Source organism: Triturus cristatus, chromosome 2_2 (assembly GCF_964204655.1).
Source record: "Triturus cristatus chromosome 2_2, aTriCri1.1, whole genome shotgun sequence".
NCBI classification, from domain to species: Eukaryota; Metazoa; Chordata; class Amphibia; order Caudata; family Salamandridae; genus Triturus; species Triturus cristatus.
In genome coordinates this window covers 2,077,868-2,104,045 of record NC_140582.1, presented here as the reverse complement: position 1 = coordinate 2,104,045, position 26,178 = coordinate 2,077,868, and positions in this window count along the sequence as shown.

The following is a 26,178-nucleotide window of genomic DNA, read 5'->3' as shown; positions in this document are numbered from 1 at the left end:
TAACTCTTGCTCTGGCCTACTGGTTAAGGTCTTAACTCTTACTCTGGCCTAATTGCTAAGGTCTTAGTCTCTTACTCTGGCCTACTGGTTAAGGTCTTAACTCTTACTCTGGCCTACTGGTTAAGGGATTAACTCTTACTCTGGCCTAATGGCTAAGGTCTTAACTCTTACTCTGGCCTACTGGTTAAGGTCTTAGACTCCTACTCTGGCCTAATAGCTAAGGTCTTAACTCTTTCTCTGGCCTAATAGCTAAGGTCTTAACTCTTACTCTAGCCTAATAGCTAAGGTCTTAGACTCGTACTCTGGCCTAATGGTTAAGGTCTTAACTCTTACTCTGGCCTAATAGCTAGGGTCTTAGACTCGTACTCTGGCCTACTGGTTAAGGTCTTAACTCTTACTCTGGCCTAATAGCTAAGGTCTTAGACTCGTACTCTGGCCTACTGGTTAAGGTCTTAACTCTTACTCTGTCCTAATAGCTAAGGTCTTAGATTCGTACTATGGCCTACAGGTTAAGGTCTTAACTCTTACTCTGGCCTAATAGCTAAGGTGTTAGACTCGTACTCTGGCCTACTGGTTAAGGTCTTAACTCTTACTTTGGCCTAATAGCTAAGGTCTTAGACTCTTACTCTGGCCTAATGGTTAAGGTCTTAACTCTTACTCTGGCCTACTGGTAAAGGTCTTAGACTCTTACTCTGGCCTACAGGTTAAGGTCTTAACTCTTACTCTGGCCTACTGGTTAAGGTCTTAGACTCTTACTCTGGCCTACAGGTTAAGGTCTTAACTCTTACTCTGGCCTACTGGTTAAGGTCTTAACTCTTACTCTAGCCTAATAGCTAAGGTCTTAACTCTTACTCTGGCCTAATAGCTAAGGTCTTAACTCGTACTCTGGCCTAATAGCTAAGTTCTTAGACTCGCACTCTGGCCTAATGGTTAAGGTCTTAACTCTTACTCTGGCCTAATAGCTAAGGTCTTAGACTCATACTCAGGCCTAATGGTTAAGGTCTTAGACTCTTACTCTGGCCTACTGGTTAAGGTCTTAACTCTTACTCTGGCCTACTGGTTAAGGTCTTAACTCTTGCTCTGGCCTACTGGTTAAGGTCTTAACTCTCACTCTGGCCTAATTGCTAAGGTCTTAGACTCTGACTCTGGTCTACTGGTTAAGGTCTTAACTCTTACTCTGGCCTACTGGTTAAGGGATTAACTCTTACTCTGGCCTAATGGCTAAGGTCTTAACTCTTACTCTGGCCTACCGGTTAAGGTCTTAGACTCCTACTCTGGCCTAATAGCTAAGATCTTAACTCTTACTCTGGCCTAATAGCTAAGGTCTTAGACTTGTACTCTGGGCTACTGGTTAAGGTCTTAACTCTTACTCTGTCCTAATAGCTAAGGTCTTAGACTCGTACTATGGCCTACAGGTTAAGGTCGTAACTCTTACTCTGGCCTAATAGCTAAGGTCTTAGACTCGTACTCTGGCCTACTGGTTAAGGTCTTAACTCTTACTCTGTCCTATTAGCTAAGGTCTTAACTCTTACTCTGGCCTAATAACTAAGGTCTGAACTCTTACTCTGGCCTACTTGTTAAGGTCTTAACTCTTACTCTGGCATTATAGCTAAGGTCTTAACTCTTACTCTGGCCTACTGGTTAAGGTCTTAACTCTTACTCTGGCCTAATAGCTAAGGTCTTAACTCTTACTCTGGCCTAATAGCTAAGGTCTTAACTCCTACTCTGGCCTGATAGCTAAGGTCTTAGACTCGTACTCTGGCCTAATGGTTAAGGTCTTAACTCTTACTCTGGACTAATAGCTAAGGTTTTAGACTCGTACTCTGGCCTACTGGTTAAGGTCTTAACTCGTACTCTGGCCTACAGGTTAAGGTCTTAACTCTTACTCTGGCCTACTGGTTAAGGTCTTAACTCTTAGTCTGGCCTAATAGCTAAAGTCTTAGACTCATACTCTGGCCTAATGGTTAAGGTGTTAGACTCTTACTCTGGCCTACTGGTTAAGGTCTTAACTCTTACTCTGGCCTACTGGTTAAGGTCTTAACTCTTACTCTGGCCTACTGGTTAAGATCTTAACTCTTGCTCTGGCCTACTGGTTAAGGTCTTAACTCTTACTCTGGCCTAATTGCTAAGGTCTTAGACTCTTACTCTGGCCTACTGGTTAAGGTCTTAACTCTTACTCTGGCCTACTAGTTAAGGGATTAACTCTTACTCTGGCCTAATGGCTAAGGTCTTAACTCTTACTCTGGCCTACTGGTTAAGGTCTTAGACTCCCACTCTGGCCTAATAGCTAAGGTCTTAACTCTTTCTCTGGCCTAATAGCTAAGGTCTTAACTCTTACTCTAGCCTAATTGCTAAGGTCTTAGACTCGTACTCTGGCCTAATGGTTAAGGTCTTAACTCTTACTCTGGCCTAATAGCTAAGGTCTTAGACTCAAACTCTGGCCTAATGGTTAAGGTCTTAGACTCTTACTCTGGCCTACTGGTTAAGGTCTTAACTCTTACTCTGGCCTACTGGTTAAGGTCTTAACTCTTACTCTGGCCTACTGGTTAAGGTCTTAACTCTTGCTCTGGCCTACTGATTAAGGTCTTAACTCTTACTCTGGCCTAATTGCTAAGGTCTTAGACTCTTACTCTGGCCTACTGGTTAAGGTCTTAACTCTTACTCTGGCCTACTGGTTAAGGGATTAACTCTTACTCTGGCCTAATGGCTAAGGTCTTAACTCTTACTCTGGCCTACTGGTTAAGGTCTTAGACTCCCACTCTGGCCTAATAGCTAAGGTCTTAACTCTTTCTCTGGCCTAATAGCTAAGGTCTTAACTCTTACTCTAGCCTAATAGCTAAGGTCTTAGACTCGTACTCTGGCCTAATGGTTAAGGTCTTAACTCTTACTCTGGCCTAATAGCTAAGGTCTTAGACTCGTACTCTGGCCTACTGGTTAAGGTCTTAACTCTTGCTCTGGCCTAATAGCTAAGGTCTTAGACTCGTACTCTGGCCTACTGGTTAAGGTCTTAACTCTTACTCTGTCCTAATAGCTAAGGTCTTAGACTTGTACTATGGCCTACAGGTTAAGGTCGTAACTCTTACTCTGGCCTAATAGCTAAGGTGTTAGACTCGTACTCTGGCCTACTGGTTAAGGTCTTAACTCTTACTCTGGCCTAATAGCTAAGGTCTTAGACTCTTACTCTGGCCTAATGGTTAAGGTCTTAACTCTTACTCTGGCCTACTGGTAAAGGTCTTAGACTCTTACTCTGGCCTACAGGTTAAGGTCTTAACTCTTACTCTGGCCTACTGGTTAAGGTCTTAGACTCTTACTCTGGCCTACAGGTTAAGGTCTTAACTCTTACTCTGGCCTACTGGTTAAGGTCTTAATTCTTACTCTAGCCTAATAGCTAAGGTCTTAACTCTTACTCTGGCCTAATAGCTAAGGTCTTAACTCGTACTCTGGCCTAATAGCTAAGGTCTTAGACTCGTATTCTGGCCTACTGGTTAAGGTATTAACTCTTACTCTGGCCTAATAGCTAAGGTCTTAACTCTTACTCTGGCCTAATAGCTAAGGTCTTAGACTCGTACTATGGCCTACAGGTTAAGGTCTTAACTCTTACTCTGGCCTAATAGCTAAGGTCTTAGACTCGTACTCTGGCCTAAAGGTTAAGGTCTTAACTCTTACTCTGGCCTAATTGCTAAGGTCTTAACTCTTATTCTGGCCTAATAGCTAAGGTCTTAGACTCGTACTTTGGCCTACTGGTTAAGGTCTTAACTCTTACTCTGGCCTAATAGCTAATGTCTTAGACTCGTACTCTGGCCTACTGGTTAAGGTATTAACTCTTACTGTGGCCTAATAGCTAAGGTCTTAGAATCGTACTTTGGCCTACTGGTTAAGGTCTTTACTTTTACTTTGGCCTAATAGCTTAGGTCTTAACTCTTACTCTGGCCTACTGGTTAAGGTCTTAACTCTTACTCTGGCCTAATAGCTAAGGTCTTAACTCTCACTCTGGCCTAATAGCTAAGGTCTTAGACTCGTACTATGGCCTACAGGTTAAGGTCTTAACTCTTACTCTGGCCTACTGGTTAAGGTCTTAACTCTTACACTGGCCTACTGGTTAAGGGATTAACTCTTACTCTGGCCTAATGGCTAAGGTCTTAACTCTTACTCTGGCCTACCGGTTAAGGTCTTAGACTCCTACTCTGGCCTAATAGCTAAGATCTTAACTCTTACTCTGGCCTAATAGCTAAGGTCTTAGACTCGTACTCTGGACTACTGGTTAAGGTCTTAACTCTTACTCTGTCCTAATAGCTAAGGTCTTAGACTCGTACTATGGCCAACAGGTTAAGGTCGTAACTCTTACTCTGGCCTAATAGCTAAGGTCTTAGACTCGTACTCTGGCCTACTGGTTATGGTCTTAACTCTTACTCTGTCCTAATAGCTAAGGTCTTAACTCTTACTCTGGCCTAATAACTAAGGTCTGAACTCTTACTCTGGCCTACTTGTTAAGGTCTTAACTCTTACTCTGGCATTATAGCTAAGGTCTTAACTATTACTCTGGCCTACTGGTTAAGGTCTTAACTCTTACTCTGGCCTAATAGCTAAGGTCTTAACTCGTACTCTGGCCTAATAGCTAAGGTCTTAGACTCGTATTCTGGCCTACTGGTTAAGGTATTAACTCTTACTCTGGCCTAATAGCTAAGGTCTTAACTCTTACTCTGGCCTAATAGCTAAGGTCTTAGACTCGTACTATGGCCTACAGGTTAAGGTCTTAACTCTTACTCTGGCCTAATAGCTAAGGTCTTAGACTCGTACTCTGGCCTAAAGGTTAAGGTCTTAACTCTTACTCTGGCCTAATTGCTAAGGTCTTAACTCTTATTCTGGCCTAATAGCTAAGGTCTTAGACTCGTACTTTGGCCTACTGGTTAAGGTCTTAACTCTTACTCTGGCCTAATAGCTAATGTCTTAGACTCGTACTCTGGCCTACTGGTTAAGGTATTAACTCTTACTGTGGCCTAATAGCTAAGGTCTTAGACTCGTACTTTGGCCTACTGGTTAAGGTCTTTACTTTTACTCTGGCCTAATAGCTTAGGTCTTAACTCTTACTCTGGCCTACTGGTTAAGGTCTTAACTCTTACTCTGGCCTAATAGCTAAGGTCTTAACTCTTACTCTGGCCTAATAGCTAAGGTCTTAGACTCGTACTATGGCCTACAGGTTAAGGTCTTAACTCTTACTCTGGCCTACTGGTTAAGGTCTTAACTCTTACTCTGGCCTACTGGTTAAGGGATTAACTCTTACTCTGGCCTAATGGCTAAGGTCTTAACTCTTACTCTGGCCTACCGGTTAAGGTCTTAGACTCCTACTCTGGCCTAATAGCTAAGATCTTAACTCTTACTCTGGCCTAATAGCTAAGGTCTTAGACTCGTACTCTGGGCTACTGGTTAAGGTCTTAACTCTTACTCTGTCCTAATAGCTAAGGTCTTAGACTCGTACTATGGCCAACAGGTTAAGGTCGTAACTCTTACTCTGGCCTAATAGCTAAGGTCTTAGACTCGTACTCTGGCCTACTGGTTAAGGTCTTAACTCTTACTCTGTCCTAATAGCTAAGGTCTTAACTCTTACTCTGGCCTAATAACTAAGGTCTGAACTCTTACTCTGGCCTACTTGTTAAGGTCTTAACTCTTACTCTGGCATTATAGCTAAGGTCTTAACTCTTACTCTGGCCTACTGGTTAAGGTCTTAACTCTTACTCTGGCCTAATAGCTAAGGTCTTAACTCTTACTCTGGCCTAATAGCTAAGGTCTTAACTCCTACTCTGGCCTAATAGCTAAGGTCTTAGACTCGTACTCTGGCCTACTGGTTAAGGTATTAACTCTTACTGTGGCCTAATAGCTAAGGTCTTAGACTCGTACTTTGGCCTACTGGTTAAGGTCTTTACTTTTACTCTGGCCTAATAGCTTAGGTCTTAACTCTTACTCTGGCCTACTGGTTAAGGTCTTAACTCTTACTCTGGCCTAATAGCTAAGGTCTTAACTCTTACTCTGGCCTCATAGCTAAGGTCTTAGACTCGTACTATGGCCTACAGGTTAAGGTCTTAACTCTTACTCTGGCCTACTGGTTAAGGTCTTAACTCTTACTCTGGCCTACTGGTTAAGGGATTAACTCTTACTCTGGCCTAATGGCTAAGGTCTTAACTCTTACTCTGGCCTACCGGTTAAGGTCTTAGACTCCTACTCTGGCCTAATAGCTAAGATCTTAACTCTTACTCTGGCCTAATAGCTATGGTCTTAGACTCGTACTCTGGGCTACTGGTTAAGGTCTTAACTCTTACTCTGTCCTAATAGCTAAGGTCTTAGACTCGTACTATGGCCAACAGGTTAAGGTCGTAACTCTTACTCTGGCCTAATAGCTAAGGTCTTAGACTCGTACTCTGGCCTACTGGTTAAGGTCTTAACTCTTACTCTGTCCTAATAGCTAAGGTCTTAACTCTTACTCTGGCCTAATAACTAAGGTCTGAACTCTTACTCTGGCCTACTTGTTAAGGTCTTAACTCTTACTCTGGCATTATAGCTAAGGTCTTAACTCTTACTCTGGCCTACTGGTTAAGGTCTTAACTCTTACTCTGGCCTAATAGCTAAGGTCTTAACTCTTACTCTGGCCTAATAGCTAAGGTCTTAACTCCTACTCTGGCCTAATAGCTAAGGTCTTAGACTCGTACTCTGGCCTAATGGTTAAGGTCTTAACTCTTACTCTGGACTAATAGCTAAGGTCTTAACTCTTACTCTGGCCTAATAGCTAAGGTCTTAACTCCTACTCTGGCCTAATAGCTAAGGTTTTAGACTCGTACTCTGGCCTACTGGTTAAGGTCTTAACTCGTACTCTGGCCTACAGGTTAAGGTCTTAACTCTTACCCTGGCCTACTGGTTAAGGTCTTAACTCTTACTCTGGCCTAATAGCTAAGGTCTTAGACTCGTACTATGGCCTACTGGTTAAGGTCTTAACTCTTACTCTGGCCTACTGGTTAAGGTCTTAACTCTTACTCTGGCCTAATAGCTAAAGTCTTAGACTCATACTCTGGCCTAATGGTTAAGGTGTTAGACTCTTACTCTGGCCTACTGGTTAAGGTCTTAACTCTTACTCTGGCCTACTGGTTAAGGTCTTAACTCTTACTCTGGCCTACTGGTTAAGATCTTAACTCTTGCTCTGGCCTACTGGTTAAGGTCTTAACTCTTACTCTGGCCTAATTGCTAAGGTCTTAGACTCTTACTCTGGCCTACTGGTTAAGGTCTTAACTCTTACTCTGGCCTACTAGTTAAGGGATTAACTCTTACTCTGGCCTAATGGCTAAGGTCTTAACTCTTACTCTGGCCTACTGGTTAAGGTCTTAGACTCCCACTCTGGCCTAATAGCTAAGGTCTTTACTCTTTCTCTGGCCTAATAGCTAAGGTCTTAACTCTTACTCTAGCCTAATAGCTAAGGTCTTAGACTCGTACTCTGGCCTAATGGTTAAGGTCTTAACTCTTACTCTGGCCTAATAGCTAAGGTCTTAGACTCAATCTCTGGCCTAATGGTTAAGGTCTTAGATTCTTACTCTGGCCTACTGGTTAAGGTCTTAACTCTTACTCTGGCCTACTGGTTAGGGTCTTAACTCTTACTCTGGCCTACTGGTTAAGGTCTTAACTCTTGCTCTGGCCTACTGGTTAAGGTCTTAACTCTTACTCTGGCCTAATTGCTAAGGTATTAGTCTCTTACTCTGGCCTACTGGTTAAGGTCTTAACTCTTACTCTGGCCTACTGGTTAAGGGATTAACTCTTACTCTGGCCTAATGGCTAAGGTCTTAACTCTTACTCTGGCCTACTGGTTAAGGTCTTAGACTCCTACTCTGGCCTAATAGCTAAGGTCTTAACTCTTTCTCTGGCCTAATAGCTAAGGTCTTAACTCTTACTCTAGCCTAATAGCTAAGGTCTTAGACTCGTACTCTGGCCTAATGGTTAAGGTCTTAACTCTTACTCTGGCCTAATAGCTAAGGTCTTAGACTCGTACTCTGGCCTACTGGTTAAGGTCTTAACTCTTACTCTGGCCTAATAGCTAAGGTCTTAGACTCGTACTCTGGCCTACTGGTTAAGGTCTTAACTCTTACTCTGTCCTAATAGCTAAGGTCTTAGACTCGTACTATGGCCTACAGGTTAAGGTCTTAACTCTTACTCTGGCCTAATAGCTAAGGTGTTAGACTCGTACTCTGGCCTACTGGTTAAGGTCTTAACTCTTACTCTGGCCTAATAGCTAAGGTCTTAGACTCTTACTCTGGCCTAATGGTTAAGGTCTTAACTCTTACTCTGGCCTACTGGTAAAGGTCTTAGACTCTTACTCTGGCCTACAGGTTAAGGTCTTAACTCTTACTCTGGCCTACTGGTTAAGGTCTTAGACTCTTACTCTGGCCTACAGGTTAAGGTCTTAACTCTTACTCTGGCCTACTGGTTAAGGTCTTAACTCTTACTCTAGCCTAATAGCTAAGGTCTTAACTCTTACTCTGGCCTAATAGCTAAGGTCTTAACTCGTACTCTGGCCTAATAGCTAAGGTCTTAGACTCGTACTCTGGCCTACTGGTTAAGGTCTTAACTCTTACTCTGGCCTAATAGCTAATGTCTCAGACTCGTACTCTGGCCTACTGGTTAAGGTATTAACTCTTACTGTGGCCTAATAGCTAAGGTCTTAGAATCGTACTTTGGCCTACTGGTTAAGGTCTTTACTTTTACTTTGGCCTAATAGCTTAGGTCTTAACTCTTACTCTGGCCTTCTGGTTAAGGTCTTAACTCTTACTCTGGCCTAATAGCTAAGGTCTTAACTCTCACTCTGGCCTAATAGCTAAGGTCTTAGACTCGTACTATGGCCTACAGGTTAAGGTCTTAACTCTTACTCTGGCCTACTGGTTAAGGTCTTAACTCTTACACTGGCCTACTGGTTAAGGGATTAACTCTTACTCTGGCCTAATGGCTAAGGTCTTAACTCTTACTCTGGCCTACCGGTTAAGGTCTTAGACTCCTACTCTGGCCTAATAGCTAAGATCTTAACTCTTACTCTGGCCTAATAGCTAAGGTCTTAGACTCGTACTCTGGACTACTGGTTAAGGTCTTAACTCTTACTCTGTCCTAATAGCTAAGGTCTTAGACTTGTACTATGGCCAACTGGTTAAGGTCGTAACTCTTACTCTGGCCTAATAGCTAAGGTCTTAGACTCGTACTCTGGCCTACTGGTTAAGGTCTTAACTCTTACTCTGTCCTAATAGCTAAGGTCTTAACTCTTACTCTGGCCTAATGACTAAGGTCTGAACTCTTACTCTGGCCTACTTGTTAAGGTCTTAACTCTTACTCTGGCATTATAGCTAAGGTCTTAACTATTACTCTGGCCTACTGGTTAAGGTCTTAACTCTTACTCTGGCCTAATAGCTAAGGTCTTAACTCGTACTCTGGCCTAATAGCTAAGGTCTTAGACTCGTATTCTGGCCTACTGGTTAAGGTATTAACTCTTACTCTGGCCTAATAGCTAAGGTCTTAACTCTTACTCTGGCCTAATAGCTAAGGTCTTAGACTCGTACTATGGCCTACAGGTTAAGGTCTTAACTCTTACTCTGGCCTAATAGCTAAGGTCTTAGACTCGTACTCTGGCCTAAAGGTTAAGGTCTTAACTCTTACTCTGGCCTAATTGCTAAGGTCTTAACTCTTATTCTGGCCTAATAGCTAAGGTCTTAGACTCGTACTTTGGCCTACTGGTTAAGGTCTTAACTCTTACTCTGGCCTAATAGCTAATGTCTTAGACTCGTACTCTGGCCTACTGGTTAAGGTATTAACTCTTACTGTGGCCTAATAGCTAAGGTCTTAGACTCGTACTTTGGCCTACTGGTTAAGGTCTTTACTTTTACTCTGGCCTAATAGCTTAGGTCTTAACTCTTACTCTGGCCTACTGGTTAAGGTCTTAACTCTTACTCTGGCCTAATAGCTAAGGTCTTAACTCTTACTCTGGCCTAATAGCTAAGGTCTTAGACTCGTACTATGGCCTACAGGTTAAGGTCTTAACTCTTACTCTGGCCTACTGGTTAAGGTCTTAACTCTTACTCTGGCCTACTGGTTAAGGGATTAACTCTTACTCTGGCCTAATGGCTAAGGTCTTAACTCTTACTCTGGCCTACCGGTTAAGGTCTTAGACTCCTACTCTGGCCTAATAGCTAAGATCTTAACTCTTACTCTGGCCTAATAGCTAAGGTCTTAGACTCGTACTCTGGGCTACTGGTTAAGGTCTTAACTCTTACTCTGTCCTAATAGCTAAGGTCTTAGACTCGTACTATGGCCAACAGGTTAAGGTCGTAACTCTTACTCTGGCCTAATAGCTAAGGTCTTAGACTCGTACTCTGGCCTACTGGTTAAGGTCTTAACTCTTACTCTGTCCTAATAGCTAAGGTCTTAACTCTTACTCTGGCCTAATAACTAAGGTCTGAACTCTTACTCTGGCCTACTTGTTAAGGTCTTAACTCTTACTCTGGCATTATAGCTAAGGTCTTAACTCTTACTCTGGCCTACTGGTTAAGGTCTTAACTCTTACTCTGGCCTAATAGCTAAGGTCTTAACTCTTACTCTGGCCTAATAGCTAAGGTCTTAACTCCTACTCTGGCCTAATAGCTAAGGTCTTAGACTCGTACTATGGCCTACAGGTTAAGGTCTTAACTCTTACTCTGGCCTACTGGTTAAGGTCTTAACTCTTACACTGGCCTACTGGTTAAGGGATTAACTCTTACTCTGGCCTAATGGCTAAGGTCTTAACTCTTACTCTGGCCTACCGGTTAAGGTCTTAGACTCCTACTCTGGCCTAATAGCTAAGATCTTAACTCTTACTCTGGCCTAATAGCTAAGGTCTTAGACTCGTACTCTGGACTACTGGTTAAGGTCTTAACTCTTACTCTGTCCTAATAGCTAAGGTCTTAGACTTGTACTATGGCCAACTGGTTAAGGTCGTAACTCTTACTCTGGCCTAATAGCTAAGGTCTTAGACTCGTACTCTGGCCTACTGGTTAAGGTCTTAACTCTTACTCTGTCCTAATAGCTAAGGTCTTAACTCTTACTCTGGCCTAATGACTAAGGTCTGAACTCTTACTCTGGCCTACTTGTTAAGGTCTTAACTCTTACTCTGGCATTATAGCTAAGGTCTTAACTATTACTCTGGCCTACTGGTTAAGGTCTTAACTCTTACTCTGGCCTAATAGCTAAGGTCTTAACTCGTACTCTGGCCTAATAGCTAAGGTCTTAGACTCGTATTCTGGCCTACTGGTTAAGGTATTAACTCTTACTCTGGCCTAATAGCTAAGGTCTTAACTCTTACTCTGGCCTAATAGCTAAGGTCTTAGACTCGTACTATGGCCTACAGGTTAAGGTCTTAACTCTTACTCTGGCCTAATAGCTAAGGTCTTAGACTCGTACTCTGGCCTAAAGGTTAAGGTCTTAACTCTTACTCTGGCTTAATTGCTAAGGTCTTAACTCTTATTCTGGCCTAATAGCTAAGGTCTTAGACTCGTACTTTGGCCTACTGGTTAAGGTCTTAACTCTTACTCTGGCCTAATAGCTAATGTCTTAGACTCGTACTCTGGCCTACTGGTTAAGGTATTAACTCTTACTGTGGCCTAATAGCTAAGGTCTTAGACTCGTACTTTGGCCTACTGGTTAAGGTCTTTACTTTTACTCTGGCCTAATAGCTTAGGTCTTAACTCTTACTCTGGCCTACTGGTTAAGGTCTTAACTCTTACTCTGGCCTAATAGCTAAGGTCTTAACTCTTACTCTGGCCTAATAGCTAAGGTCTTAGACTCGTACTATGGCCTACAGGTTAAGGTCTTAACTCTTACTCTGGCCTACTGGTTAAGGTCTTAACTCTTACTCTGGCCTACTGGTTAAGGGATTAACTCTTACTCTGGCCTAATGGCTAAGGTCTTAACTCTTACTCTGGCCTACCGGTTAAGGTCTTAGACTCCTACTCTGGCCTAATAGCTAAGATCTTAACTCTTACTCTGGCCTAATAGCTAAGGTCTTAGACTCGTACTCTGGGCTACTGGTTAAGGTCTTAACTCTTACTCTGTCCTAATAGCTAAGGTCTTAGACTCGTACTATGGCCAACAGGTTAAGGTCGTAACTCTTACTCTGCCCTAATAGCTAAGGTCTTAGACTCGTACTCTGGCCTACTGGTTAAGGTCTTAACTCTTACTCTGTCCTAATAGCTAAGGTCTTAACTCTTACTCTGGCCTAATAACTAAGGTCTGAACTCTTACTCTGGCCTACTTGTTAAGGTCTTAACTCTTACTCTGGCATTATAGCTAAGGTCTTAACTCTTACTCTGGCCTACTGGTTAAGGTCTTAACTCTTACTCTGGCCTAATAGCTAAGGTCTTAACTCTTACTCTGGCCTAATAGCTAAGGTCTTAACTCCTACTCTGGCCTAATAGCTAAGGTCTTAGACTCGTACTCTGGCCTACTGGTTAAGGTATTAACTCTTACTGTGGCCTAATAGCTAAGGTCTTAGACTCGTACTTTGGCCTACTGGTTAAGGTCTTTACTTTTACTCTGGCCTAATAGCTTAGGTCTTAACTCTTACTCTGGACTACTGGTTAAGGTCTTAACTCTTACTCTGGCCTAATAGCTAAGGTCTTAACTCTTACTCTGGCCTCATAGCTAAGGTCTTAGACTCGTACTATGGCCTACAGGTTAAGGTCTTAACTCTTACTCTGGCCTACTGGTTAAGGTCTTAACTCTTACTCTGGCCTACTGGTTAAGGGATTAACTCTTACTCTGGCCTAATGGCTAAGGTCTTAACTCTTACTCTGGCCTACCGGTTAAGGTCTTAGACTCCTACTCTGGCCTAATAGCTAAGATCTTAACTCTTACTCTGGCCTAATAGCTATGGTCTTAGACTCGTACTCTGGGCTACTGGTTAAGGTCTTAACTCTTACTCTGTCCTAATAGCTAAGGTCTTAGACTCGTACTATGGCCAACAGGTTAAGGTCGTAACTCTTACTCTGGCCTAATAGCTAAGGTCTTAGACTCGTACTCTGGCCTACTGGTTAAGGTCTTAACTCTTACTCTGTCCTAATAGCTAAGGTCTTAACTCTTACTCTGGCCTAATAACTAAGGTCTGAACTCTTACTCTGGCCTACTTGTTAAGGTCTTAACTCTTACTCTGGCATTATAGCTAAGGTCTTAACTCTTACTCTGGCCTAATGGTTAAGGTCTTAACTCTTACTCTGGCCTAATAGCTAAGGTCTTAACTCTTACTCTGGCCTAATAGCTAAGGTCTTAACTCCTACTCTGGCCTAATAGCTAAGGTCTTAGACTCGTACTCTGGCCTAATGGTTAAGGTCTTAACTCTTACTCTGGACTAATAGCTAAGGTTTTAGACTCGTACTCTGGCCTACTGGTTAAGGTCTTAACTCGTACTCTGGCCTACAGGTTAAGGTCTTAACTCTTACCCTGGCCTACTGGTTAAGGTCTTAACTCTTACTCTGGCCTAATAGCTAAGGTCTTAGACTCGTACTATGGCCTACTGGTTAAGGTCTTAACTCTTACTCTGGCCTACTGGTTAAGGTCTTAACTCTTACTCTGGCCTAATAGCTAAAGTCTTAGACTCATACTCTGGCCTAATGGTTAAGGTGTTAGACTCTTACTCTGGCCTACTGGTTAAGGTCTTAACTCTTACTCTGGCCTACTGGTTAAGGTCTTAACTCTTACTCTGGCCTACTGGTTAAGATCTTAACTCTTGCTCTGGCCTACTGGTTAAGGTCTTAACTCTTACTCTGGCCTAATTGCTAAGGTCTTAGACTCTTACTCTGGCCTACTGGTTAAGGTCTTAACTCTTACTCTGGCCTACTAGTTAAGGGATTAACTCTTACTCTGGCCTAATGGCTAAGGTCTTAACTCTTACTCTGGCCTACTGGTTAAGGTCTTAGACTCCCACTCTGGCCTAATAGCTAAGGTCTTTACTCTTTCTCTGGCCTAATAGCTAAGGTCTTAACTCTTACTCTAGCCTAATAGCTAAGGTCTTAGACTCGTACTCTGGCCTAATGGTTAAGGTCTTAACTCTTACTCTGGCCTAATAGCTAAGGTCTTAGACTCAATCTCTGGCCTAATGGTTAAGGTCTTAGATTCTTACTCTGGCCTACTGGTTAAGGTCTTAACTCTTACTCTGGCCTACTGGTTAAGGTCTTAACTCTTACTCTGGCCTACTGGTTAAGGTCTTAACTCTTGCTCTGGCCTACTGGTTAAGGTCTTAACTCTTACTCTGGCCTAATTGCTAAGGTATTAGTCTCTTACTCTGGCCTACTTGTTAAGGTCTTAACTCTTACTCTGGCCTACTGGTTAAGGGATTAACTCTTACTCTGGCCTAATGGCTAAGGTCTTAACTCTTACTCTGGCCTACTGGTTAAGGTCTTAGACTCCTACTCTGGCCTAATAGCTAAGGTCTTAACTCTTTCTCTGGCCTACTGGTTAAGGTCTTAGACTCTTACTCTGGCCTACAGGTTAAGGTCTTAACTCTTACTCTGGCCTACTGGTTAAGGTCTTAACTCTTACTCTAGCCTAATAGCTAAGGTCTTAACTCTTACTCTGGCCTAATAGCTAAGGTCTTAACTCGTACTCTGGCCTAATAGCTAAGGTCTTAGACTCGTACTCTGGCCTACTGGTTAAGGTATTAACTCTTACTCTGGCCTAATAGCTAAGGTCTTAACTCTTACTCTGGCCTAATGGCTAAGGTCTTAGACTCGTACTATGGCCTACAGGTTAAGGTCTTTACTCTTACTCTGGCCTAATAGCTAAGGTCTTAGACTCGTACTCTGGCCTAAAGGTTAAGGTCTTAACTCTTACTCTGGCCTAATTGCTAAGGTCTTAACTCTTATTCTGGCCTAATAGCTAAGGTCTTAGACTTGTACTCTGGCCTAATGGTTAAGGTCTTAGACTCGTACTCTGGCCTAATGGTTAATGTCTTAACTCAAACTCTGGCCTACTGGTTAAGGTCTTAACTCTTACTCTGGCCTAATAGCTAAGATCTTAGACTCATACTTTGGCCTACTGGTTAAGGTCTTAACTCTTACTCTGGCCTAATAGCTAATGTCTTAACTCTTACTCTGGCCTACTGGTTAAGGTCTTAACTCTTACTCTGGCCTAATAGCTAAGGTCTTAACTCTTACTCTGGCCTAATAGCTAAGGTCTTAGACTCGTACTCTGGCCTACTGGTTAAGGTCTTAACTCTTACTCTGGCCTACTGGTTAAGGTCTTAACTCTTACTCTGGCCTAATAGCTAAAGTCTTAGACTCTTACTCTGGCCTACTGGTTAAGGTCTTAACTCTTACTCTGGCCTACTGGTTAAGGTCTTAACTCTTACTCTGGCCTACTGGTTAAGGTCATAACTCTTGCTCTGGCCTACTGGTTAAGGTCTTAACTCTTACTCTGGCCTAATTGCTAAGGTCTTAGACTCTTACTCTGGCCTACTGGTTAAGGTATTAACTCTTACTCTGGCCTACTGGTTAAGGGATTAACTCTTACTCTGGCCTAATGGCTAAGGTCTTAACTCTTACTCTGGCCTACTGGTTAAGGTCTTAGACTCCTACTCTGGCCTAATAGCTAAGGTCTTAACTCTTTCTCTGGCCTAATAGCTAAGGTCTTAACTCTTACTCTAGCCTAATAGCTAAGGTCTTAGACTCGTACTCTGGCCTAATGGTTAAGGTCTTAACTCTTACTCTGGCCTAATAGCTAAGGTCTTAGACTCGTACTCTGGCCTACTGGTTAAGGTCTTAACTCTTGCTCTGGCCTACTGGGTAAGATCTTAACTCTTACTCTGGCCTAATTGCTAAGGTCTTAGACTCGTACTCTGGCCTACTGGTTAAGGTCTTAACTCTTACTCTGGACTAATAGCTAAGATCTTAACTCTTACTCTGGCCTAATAGCTAAGGTCTTAGACTCGTACTCTGGGCTACTGGTTAAGGTCTTAACTCTTACTCTGTCCTAATAGCTAAGGTCTTAGACTCGTACTATAGCCCACAGGTTAAGGTCTTAACTCTTACTCTGGCCTAATAGCTAAGGTCTTAGACTCGTACTCTGGCCTACTGGTTAAGGTCTTAACTCTTACTCTGTCCTAATAGCTAAGGTCTTAACTCTTACTCTGGCCTAATAACTAAGGTCTGAACTCTTACTCTGGCCTACTTGTTAAGGTCTTAACTCTTACTCTGGCATTATAGCTAAGGTCTTAACTCTTACTCTGGCCTACTGGTTAAGGTCTTAATTCTTACTCTGGCCTAATAGCTAAGGTCTTAACTCTTACTCTGGCCTAATAGCTAAGGTCTTAACTCCTACTCTGGCCTAATAGCTAAGGTCTTAGACTCGTACTCTGGCCTAATGGTTAAGGTCTTAACTCTTACTCTGGACTAATAGCTAAGGTTTTAGACTCGTACTCTGGCCTACTGGTTAAGGTCTTAACTCGTACTCTGGCCTACAGGTTAAGGTCTTAACTCTTACTCTGGCCTACTGGTTAAGGTCTTAACTCTTACTCTGGCCTAATAGCTAAGGTCTTAGACTCGTACTCTGGGCTACTGGTTAAGGTCTTAACTCTTACTCTGTCCTAATAGCTAAGGTCTTAGACTCGTACTATGGCCTACAGGTTAAGGTCTTAACTCTTACTCTGGCCTAATAGCTAAGGTCTTAGACTCGTACTCTGGCCTACTGGTTAAGGTCTTAACTCTTACTCTGTCCTAATAGCTAAGGTCTTAACTCTTACTCTGGCCTAATAACTAAGGTCTTAACTCTTACTCTAGCCTAATAGCTAAGGTCTTAACACTTACTCTGGCCTAATAGCTAAGGTCTTAACTCGTACTCTGGCCTAATAGCTAAGGTCTTAGACTCGTACTCTGGCCTACTGGTTAAGGTATTAACTCTTACTCTGGCCTAATAGCTAAGGTCTTAACTCTTACTCTGGCCTAATGGCTAAGGTCTTAGACTCGTACTATGGCCTACAGGTTAAGGTCTTTACTCTTACTCTGGCCTAATAGCTAAGGTCTTAGACTCGTACTCTGGCCTAAAGGTTAAGGTCTTAACTCTTACTCTGGCCTAATTGCTAAGGTCTTAACTCTTATTCTGGCCTAATAGCTAAGGTCTTAGACTTGTACTCTGGCCTAATGGTTAAGGTCTTAGACTCGTACTCTGGCCTAATGGTTAATGTCTTAACTCTTACTCTGGCCTACTGGTTAAGGTCTTAACTCTTACTCTGGCCTAATAGCTAAGGTCTTAGACTCATACTTTGGCCTACTTGTTAAGGTCTTAACTCTTACTCTGGCCTAATAGCTAAGGTCTTAACTCTTACTCTGGCCTACTGGTTAAGGTCTTAACTCTTACTCTGGCCTAATAGCTAAGGTCTTAACTCTTACTCTGGCCTAATAGCTAAGGTCTTAGACTCGTACTCTGGCCTACTGGTTAAGGTCTTAACTCTTACTCTGGCCTACTGGTTAAGGTCTTAACTCTTACTCTGGCCTAATAGCTAAAGTCTTAGACTCTTACTCTGGCCTACTGGTTAAGGTCTTAACTCTTACTCTGGCCTAATTGCTAAGGTCTTAGACTCTTACTCTGGCCTACTGGTTAAGGTATTAACTCTTACTCTGGCCTACTGGTTAAGGGATTAACTCTTACTCTGGCCTAATGGCTAAGGTCTTAACTCTTACTCTGGCCTAATAGCTAAGGTCTTAACTCTTTCTCTGGCCTAATAGCTAAGGTCTTAACTCTTACTCTAGCCTAATAGCTAAGGTCTTAGACTCGTACTCTGGCCTAATGGTTAAGGTCTTAACTCTTACTCTGGCCTAATAGCTAAGGTCTTAGACTCGTACTCTGGCCTACTGGTTAAGGTCTTAACTCTTGCTCTGGCCTACTGGGTAAGATCTTAACTCTTACTCTGGCCTAATTGCTAAGGTCTTAGACTCGTACTCTGGCCTACTGGTTAAGGTCTTAACTCTTACTCTGGCCTAATAGCTAAGATCTTAACTCTTACTCTGGCCTAATAGCTAAGGTCTTAGACTCGTACTCTGGGCTACTGGTTAAGGTCTTAACTCTTACTCTGTCCTAATAGCTAAGGTCTTAGACTCGTACTATAGCCCACAGGTTAAGGTCTTAACTCTTACTCTGGCCTAATAGCTAAGGTCTTAGACTCGTACTCTGGCCTACTGGTTAAGGTCTTAACTCTTACTCTGTCCTAATAGCTAAGGTCTTAACTCTTACTCTGGCCTAATAGCTAAGGTCTTAACTCTTACTCTGGCCTAATAGCTAAGGTCTTAACTCCTACTCTGGCCTAATAGCTAAGGTCTTAGACTCGTACTCTGGCCTAATGGTTAAGGTCTTAACTCTTACTCTGGACTAATAGCTAAGGTTTTAGACTCGTACTCTGGCCTACTGGTTAAGGTCTTAACTCGTACTCTGGCCTACAGGTTAAGGTCTTAACTCTTACTCTGACCTACTGGTTAAGGTCTTAACTCTTACTCTGGCCTAATAGCTAAGGTCTTAGACTCGTACTCTGGGCTACTGGTTAAGGTCTTAACTCTTACTCTGTCCTAATAGCTAAGGTCTTAGACTCGTACTATGGCCTACAGGTTAAGGTCTTAACTCTTACTCTGGCCTAATAGCTAAGGTCTTAGACTCGTACTCTGGCCTACTGGTTAAGGTCTTAACTCTTACTCTGTCCTAATAGCTAAGGTCTTAACTCTTACTCTGGCCTAATAACTAAGGTGTGAACTCTTACTCTGGCCTAATGGTTAAGGTCTTAACTCTTACTCTGGCTTAATAGCTAAGGTCTTAACTCTTACTCTGGCCTAATAGCTAAGGTATTAGACTCGTACTATGGCCTACAGGTTAAGGTCTTAACTCTTACTCTGGCCTACAGGTTAAGGTCTTAACTCTTACTCTGGCCTACTGGTTAAGGTCTTAGACTCTTACTCTGGCCTAATGGTTAAGGTCTTAACTCTTACTCTGGCCTACTGGTTAAGGTCTCAACTCTTACTCTAGCCTAATAGCTAAGGTCTTAACTCTTACTCTGGCCTAATAGCTAAGGTCTTAGACTCGTACTATGGCCTACAGGTTAAGGTCTTAACTCTTACTCTGGCCTAATAGCTAAGGTCTTAACTCTTATTCTGGCCTAATAGCTAAGGTCTTAGACTTGTACTCTGGCCTAATGGTTAAGGTCTTAGACTCGTACTCTGGCCTAATGGTTAATGTCTTAACTCTTACTCTGGCCTACTGGTTAAGGTCTTAACTCTTACTCTGGCCTAATAGCTAAGATCTTAGACTCATACTTTGGCCTACTGGTTAAGGTCTTAACTCTTACTCTGGCCTAATAGCTAAGGTCTTAACTCTTACTCTGGCCTACTGGTTAAGGTCTTAACTCTTACTCTGGCCTAATAGCTAAGGTCTTAACTCTTACTCTGGCCTAATAGCTAAGGTCTTAGACTCGTACTCTGGCCTACTGGTTAAGGTCTTAACTCTTACTCTGGCCTAATAGCTAAAGTCTTAGACTCTTACTCTGGCCTACTGGTTAAGGTCTTAACTCTTACTCTGGCCTACTGGTTAAGGTCTTAACTCTTACTCTGGCCTACTGGTTAAGGTCTTAACTCTTGCTCTGGCCTACTGGTTAAGGTCTTAACTCTTACTCTGGCCTAATTGCTAAGGTCTTAGACTGTTACTCTGGCCTACTGGTTAAGGTATTAACTCTTACTCTGGCCTACTGGTTAAGGGATTAACTCTTACTCTGGCCTAATGGCTAAGGTCTTAACTCTTACTCTGGCCTACTGGTTAAGGTCTTAGACTCCTACTCTGGCCTAATAGCTAAGGTCTTAACTCTTTCTCTGGCCTAATAGCTAAGGTCTTAACTCTTACTCTAGCCTAATAGCTAAGGTCTTAGACTCGTACTCTGGCCTAATGGTTAAGGTCTTAACTCTTACTCTGGCCTAATAGCTAAGGTCTTAGACTCGTACTCTGGCCTACTGGTTAAGGTCTTAACTCTTGCTCTGGCCTACTGGGTAAGATCTTAACTCTTACTCTGGCCTAATTGCTAAGGTCTTAGACTCGTACTCTGGCCTACTGGTTAAGGTCTTAACTCTTACTCTGGCCTAATAGCTAAGATCTTAACTCTTACTCTGGCCTAATAGCTAAGGTCTTAGACTCGTACTCTGGGCTACTGGTTAAGGTCTTAACTCTTACTCTGTCCTAATAGCTAAGGTCTTAGACTCGTACTATAGCCCACAGGTTAAGGTCTTAACTCTTACTCTGGCCTAATAGCTAAGGTCTTAGACTCGTACTCTGGCCTACTGGTTAAGGTCTTAACTCTTACTCTGTCCTAATAGCTAAGGTCTTAACTCTTACTCTGGCCTAATAACTAAGGTCTGAACTCTTACTCTGGCTTACTTGTTAAGGTCTTAACTCTTACTCTGGCATTATAGCTAAGGTCTTAACTCTTACTCTGGCCTACTGGTTAAGGTCTTAACTCTTACTCTGGCCTAATAGCTAAGGTCTTAACTCTTACTCTGGCCTAATAGCTAAGGTCTTAACTCCTACTCTGGCCTAATAGCTAAGGTCTTAGACTCGTACTCTGGCCTAATGGTTAAGGTCTTAACTCTTACTCTGGACTAATAGCTAAGGTTTTAGACTCGTACTCTGGCCTACTGGTTAAGGTCTTAACTCGTACTCTGGCCTACAGGTTAAGGTCTTAACTTTTACTCTGGCCTACTGGTTAAGGTCTTAACTCTTACTCTGGCCTAATAGCTAAGGTCTTAGACTCGTACTCTGGGCTACTGGTTAAGGTCTTAACTCTTACTCTGTCCTAATAGCTAAGGTCTTAGACTCGTACTATGGCCTACAGGTTAAGGTCTTAACTCTTACTCTGGCCTAATAGCTAAGGTCTTAGACTCGTACTCTGGCCTACTGGTTAAGGTCTTAACTCTTACTCTGTCCTAATAGCTAAGGTCTTAACTCTTACTCTGGCCTAATAACTAAGGTCTGAACTCTTACTCTGGCCTAATGGTTAAGGTCTTAACTCTTACTCTGGCTTAATAGCTAAGGTCTTAACTCTTACTCTGGCCTAATAGCTAAGGTCTTAGACTCGTACTATGGCCTACAGGTTAAGGTCTTAACTCTTACTCTGGCCTACAGGTTAAGGTCTTAACTCTTACTCTGGCCTACTGGTTAAGGTCTTAGACTCTTACTCTGGCCTAATGGTTAAGGTCTTAACTCTTACTCTGGCCTACTGGTTAAGGTCTTAACTCTTACTCTAGCCTAATAGCTAAGGTCTTAACTCTTACTCTGGCCTAATAGCTAAGGTCTTAGACTCGTACTATGGCCTACAGGTTAAGGTCTTAACTCTTACTCTGGCCTAATAGCTAAGGTCTTAACTCTTATTCTGGCCTAATAGCTAAGGTCTTAGACTCGTACTCTGGCCTAATGGTTAATGTCTTAACTCTTACTCTGGCCTACTGGTTAAGGTCTTAACTCTTACTCTGGCCTAATAGCTAAGATCTTAGACTCATACTTTGGCCTACTGGTTAAGGTCTTAACTCTTACTCTGGCCTAATAGCTAAGGTCTTAACTCTCACTCTGGCCTACTGGTTAAGGTCTTAACTCTTACTCTGGCCTAATAGCTAAGGTCTTAACTCTTACTCTGGCCTAATAGCTAAGGTCTTAGACTCGTACTCTGGCCTACTGGTTAAGGTCTTAACTCTTACTCTGGCCTACTGGTTAAGGTCTTAACTCTTACTCTGGCCTAATAGCTAAAGTCTTAGACTCTTACTCTGGCCTACTGGTTAAGGTCTTAACTCTTACTCTGGCCTACTGGTTAAGGTCTTAACTCTTACTCTGGCCTACTGGTTAAGGTCTTAACTCTTGCTCTGGCCTACTGGTTAAGGTCTTAACTCTTACTCTGGCCTAATTGCTAAGGTCTTAGACTCTTACTCTGGCCTACTGGTTAAGGTATTAACTCTTACTCTGGCCTACTGGTTAAGGGATTAACTCTTACTCTGGCCTAATGGCTAAGGTCTTAACTCTTACTCTGGCCTACTGGTTAAGGTCTTAGACTCCTACTCTGGCCTAATAGCTAAGGTCTTAACTCTTTCTCTGGCCTAATGGTTAAGGTCTTAACTCTTACTCTGGCCTAATAGCTAAGGTCTTAGACTCGTACTCTGGCCTACTGGTTAAGGTCTTAACTCTTGCTCTGGCCTACTGGGTAAGATCTTAACTCTTACTCTGGCCTAATTGCTAAGGTCTTAGACTCGTACTCTGGCCTACTGGTTAAGGTCTTAACTCTTACTCTGGCCTAATAGCTAAGATCTTAACTCTTACTCTGGCCTAATAGCTAAGGTCTTAGACTCGTACTCTGGGCTACTGGTTAAGGTCTTAACTCTTACTCTGTCCTAATAGCTAAGGTCTTAGACTCGTACTTTAGCCCACAGGTTAAGGTCTTAACTCTTACTCTGGCCTAATAGCTAAGGTCTTAGACTCGTACTCTGGCCTACTGGTTAAGGTCTTAACTCTTACTCTGTCCTAATAGCTAAGGTCTTAACTCTTACTCTGGCCTAATAACTAAGGTCTGAACTCTTACTCTGGCCTACTTGTTAAGGTCTTAACTCTTACTCTGACATTATAGCTAAGGTCTTAACTCTTTCTCTGGCCTACTGGTTAAGGTCTTAACTCTTACTCTGGCCTAATAGCTAAGGTCTTAACTCTTACTCTGGCCTAATAGCTAAGGTCTTAACTCCTACTCTGGCCTAATAGCTAAGGTCTTAGACTTGTACTCTGGCCTAATGGTTAAGGTCTTAACTCGTACTCTGGACTAATAGCTAAGGTTTTAGACTCGTACTCTGGCCTACTGGTTAAGGTCTTAACTCGTACTCTGGCCTACAGGATAAGGTCTTAACTCTTACTCTGGCCTACTGGTTAAGGTCTTAACTCTTACTCTGGCCTAATAGCTAAGGTCTTAGACTCGTACTCTGGGCTACTGGTTAAGGTCTTAACTCTTACTCTGTCCTAATAGCTAAGGTCTTAGACTCGTACTATGGCCTACAGGTTAAGGTCTTAACTCTTACTCTGGCCTAATAGCTAAGGTCTTAGACTCGTACTCTGGCCTACTGGTTAAGGTCTTAACTCTTACTCTGTCCTAATAGCTAAGGTCTTAACTCTTACTCTGGCCTAATAACTAAGGTCTGAACTCTTACTCTGGCCTAATGGTTAAGGTCTTAACTCTTACTCTGGCTTAATAGCTAAGGTCTTAACTCTTACTCTGGCCTAATAGCTAAGGTCTTAGACTCGTACTCTGGCCTACTGGTTAAGGTATTAACTCTTACTGTGGCCTAATAGCTAAGGTCTTAGACTCGTACTTTGGCCTACTGGTTAAGGTCTTTACTTTTACTCTGGCCTAATAGCTTAGGTCTTAACTCTTACTCTGGCCTACTGGTTAAGGTCTTAACTCTTACTATGGCCTAATAGCTAAGGTCTTAACTCTTACTCTGGCCTAATAGCTAAGGTCTTAGACTCGTACTATGGCCTACAGGTTAAGGTCTTAACTCTTACTCTGGCCTACTGGTTAAGGTCTTTACTCTTACTCTGGCCTACCGGTTAAGGTCTTAGACTCCTACTCTGGCCTAATAGCTAAGATCTTAACTCTTACTCTGGCCTAATAGCTAAGGTCTTAGACTCGTACTATGGCCAACAGGTTAAGGTCGTAACTCTTACTCTGGCCTAATAGCTAAGGTCTTAGACTCGTACTCTGGGCTACTGGTTAAGGTCTTAACTCTTACTCTGTCCTAATAGCTAAGGTCTTAGACTCGTACTATGGCCAACAGGATAAGGTCGTAACTCTTACTCTGGCCTAATAGCTAAGGTCTTAGACTCGTACTCTGGCCTACTGGTTAAGGTCTTAACTCTTACTCTGTCCTAATAGCTAAGGTCTTAACTCTTACTCTGGCCTAATAACTAAGGTCTGAACTCTTACTCTGGCCTACTTGTTAAGGTCTTAACTCTTACTCTGGCATTATAGCTAAGGTCTTAACTCTTACTCTGGCCTACTGGTTAAGGTCTTAACTCTTACTCTGGCCTAATAGCTAAGGTCTTAACTCTTACTCTGGCCTAATAGCTAAGGTCTTAACTCCTACTCCGGCCTAATAGCTAAGGTCTTAGACTCGTACTCTGGCCTAATGGTTAAGGTCTTAACTCTTACTCTGGACTAATAGTTAAGGTTTTAGACTCGTACTCTGGCCTACTGGTTAAGGTCTTAACTCGTACTCTGGCCTACAGGTTAAGGTCTTAACTCTTACCCTGGCCTACTGGTTAATGTCTTAACTCTTACTCTGGCCTAATAGCTAAGGTCTTAGACTCGTACTATGGCCTACTGGTTAAGGTTTTAACTCTTACTCTGGCCTACTGGTTAAGGTCTTAACTCTTACTCTGGCCTAATAGCTAAAGTCTTAGACTCATACTCTGGCCTAAGGTTAAGGTGTTAGACTCTTACTCTGGCCTACTGGTTAAGGTCTTAACTCTTACTCTGGCCTACTGGTTAAGGTCTTAACTCTTACTCTGGCCTACTGGTTAAGATCTTAACTCTTGCTCTGGCCTACTTGTTAAGGTCTTAACTCTTACTCTGGCCTAATTGCTAAGGTCTTAGACTCTTACTCTGGCCTACTGGTTAAGGTCTTAACTCTTATTCTGGCCTACTAGTTAAGGGATTAACTCTTACTCTGGCCTAATGGCTAAGGTCTTAACTCTTACTCTGGCCTACTGGTTAAGGTCTTAGACTCCCACTCTGGCCTAATAGCTAAGGTCTTTACTCTTTCTCTGGCCTAATAGCTAAGGTCTTAACTCTTACTCTAGCCTAATAGCTAAGGTCTTAGACTCGTACTCTGGCCTAATGGTTAAGGTCTTAACTCTTACTCTGGCCTAATAGCTAAGGTCTTAGACTCAATCTCTGGCCTAATGGTTAAGGTCTTAGACTCTTACTCTGGCCTACTGGTTAAGGTCTTAACTCTTGCTCTGGCCTACTGGTTAAGGTCTTAACTCTTACTCTGGCCTAATTGCTAAGGTCTTAGTCTCTTACTCTGGTTACTGGTTAAGGTCTTAACTCTTACTCTGGCCTACTGGTTAAGGGATTAACTCTTACTCTGGCCTAATGGCTAAGGTCTTAACTCTTACTCTGGCCTACTGGTTAAGGTCTTAGACTCCTACTCTGGCCTAATAGCTAAGGTCTTAACTCTTTCTCTGGCCTAATAGCTAAGGTCTTAACTCTTACTCTAGCCTAATAGCTAAGGTCTTAGACTCGTACTCTGGCCTAATGGTTAAGGTCTTAACTCTTACTCTGGCCTAATAGCTAAGGTCTTAGACTCGTACTCTGGCCTACTGGTTAAGGTCTTAACTCTTACTCTGGCCTAATAGCTAAGGTCTTAGACTCGTACTCTGGCCTACTGGTTAAGGTCTTAACTCTTACTCTGTCCTAATAGCTAAGGTCTTAGACTCGTACTATGGCCTACAGGTAAAGGTCTTAACTCTTACTCTGGCCTAATAGCTAAGGTGTTAGACTCGTACTCTGGCCTACTGGTTAAGGTCTTAACTCTTACTCTGGCCTAATAGCTAAGGTCTTAGACTCTTACTCTGGCCTAATGGTTAAGGTCTTAACTCTTACTCTGGCCTACTGGTAAAGGTCTTAGACTCTTACTCTGGCCTACAGGTTAAGGTCTTAACTCTTACTCTGGCCTACTGGTTAAGGTCTTAGACTCTTACTCTGGCCTACAGGTTAAGGTCTTAACTCTTACTCTGGCCTACTGGTTAAGGTCTTAACTCTTACTCTAGCCTAATAGCTAAGGTCTTAACTCTTACTCTGGCCTAATAGCTAAGGTCTTAACTCGTACTCTGGCCTAATAGCTAAGGTCTTAGACTCATACTCTGGCCTACTGGTTAAGGTATTAACTCTTACTCTGGCCTAATAGCTAAGGTCTTAACTCTTACTCTGGCCTAATAGCTAAGGTCTTAGACTCGTACTATGGCCTACAGGTTAAGGTCTTAACTCTTACTCTGGCCTAATAGCTAAGGTCTTAGACTCGTACTCTGGCCTAAAGGTTAAGGTCTTAACTCTTACTCTGGCCTAATAGCTAAGGTCTTAGACTC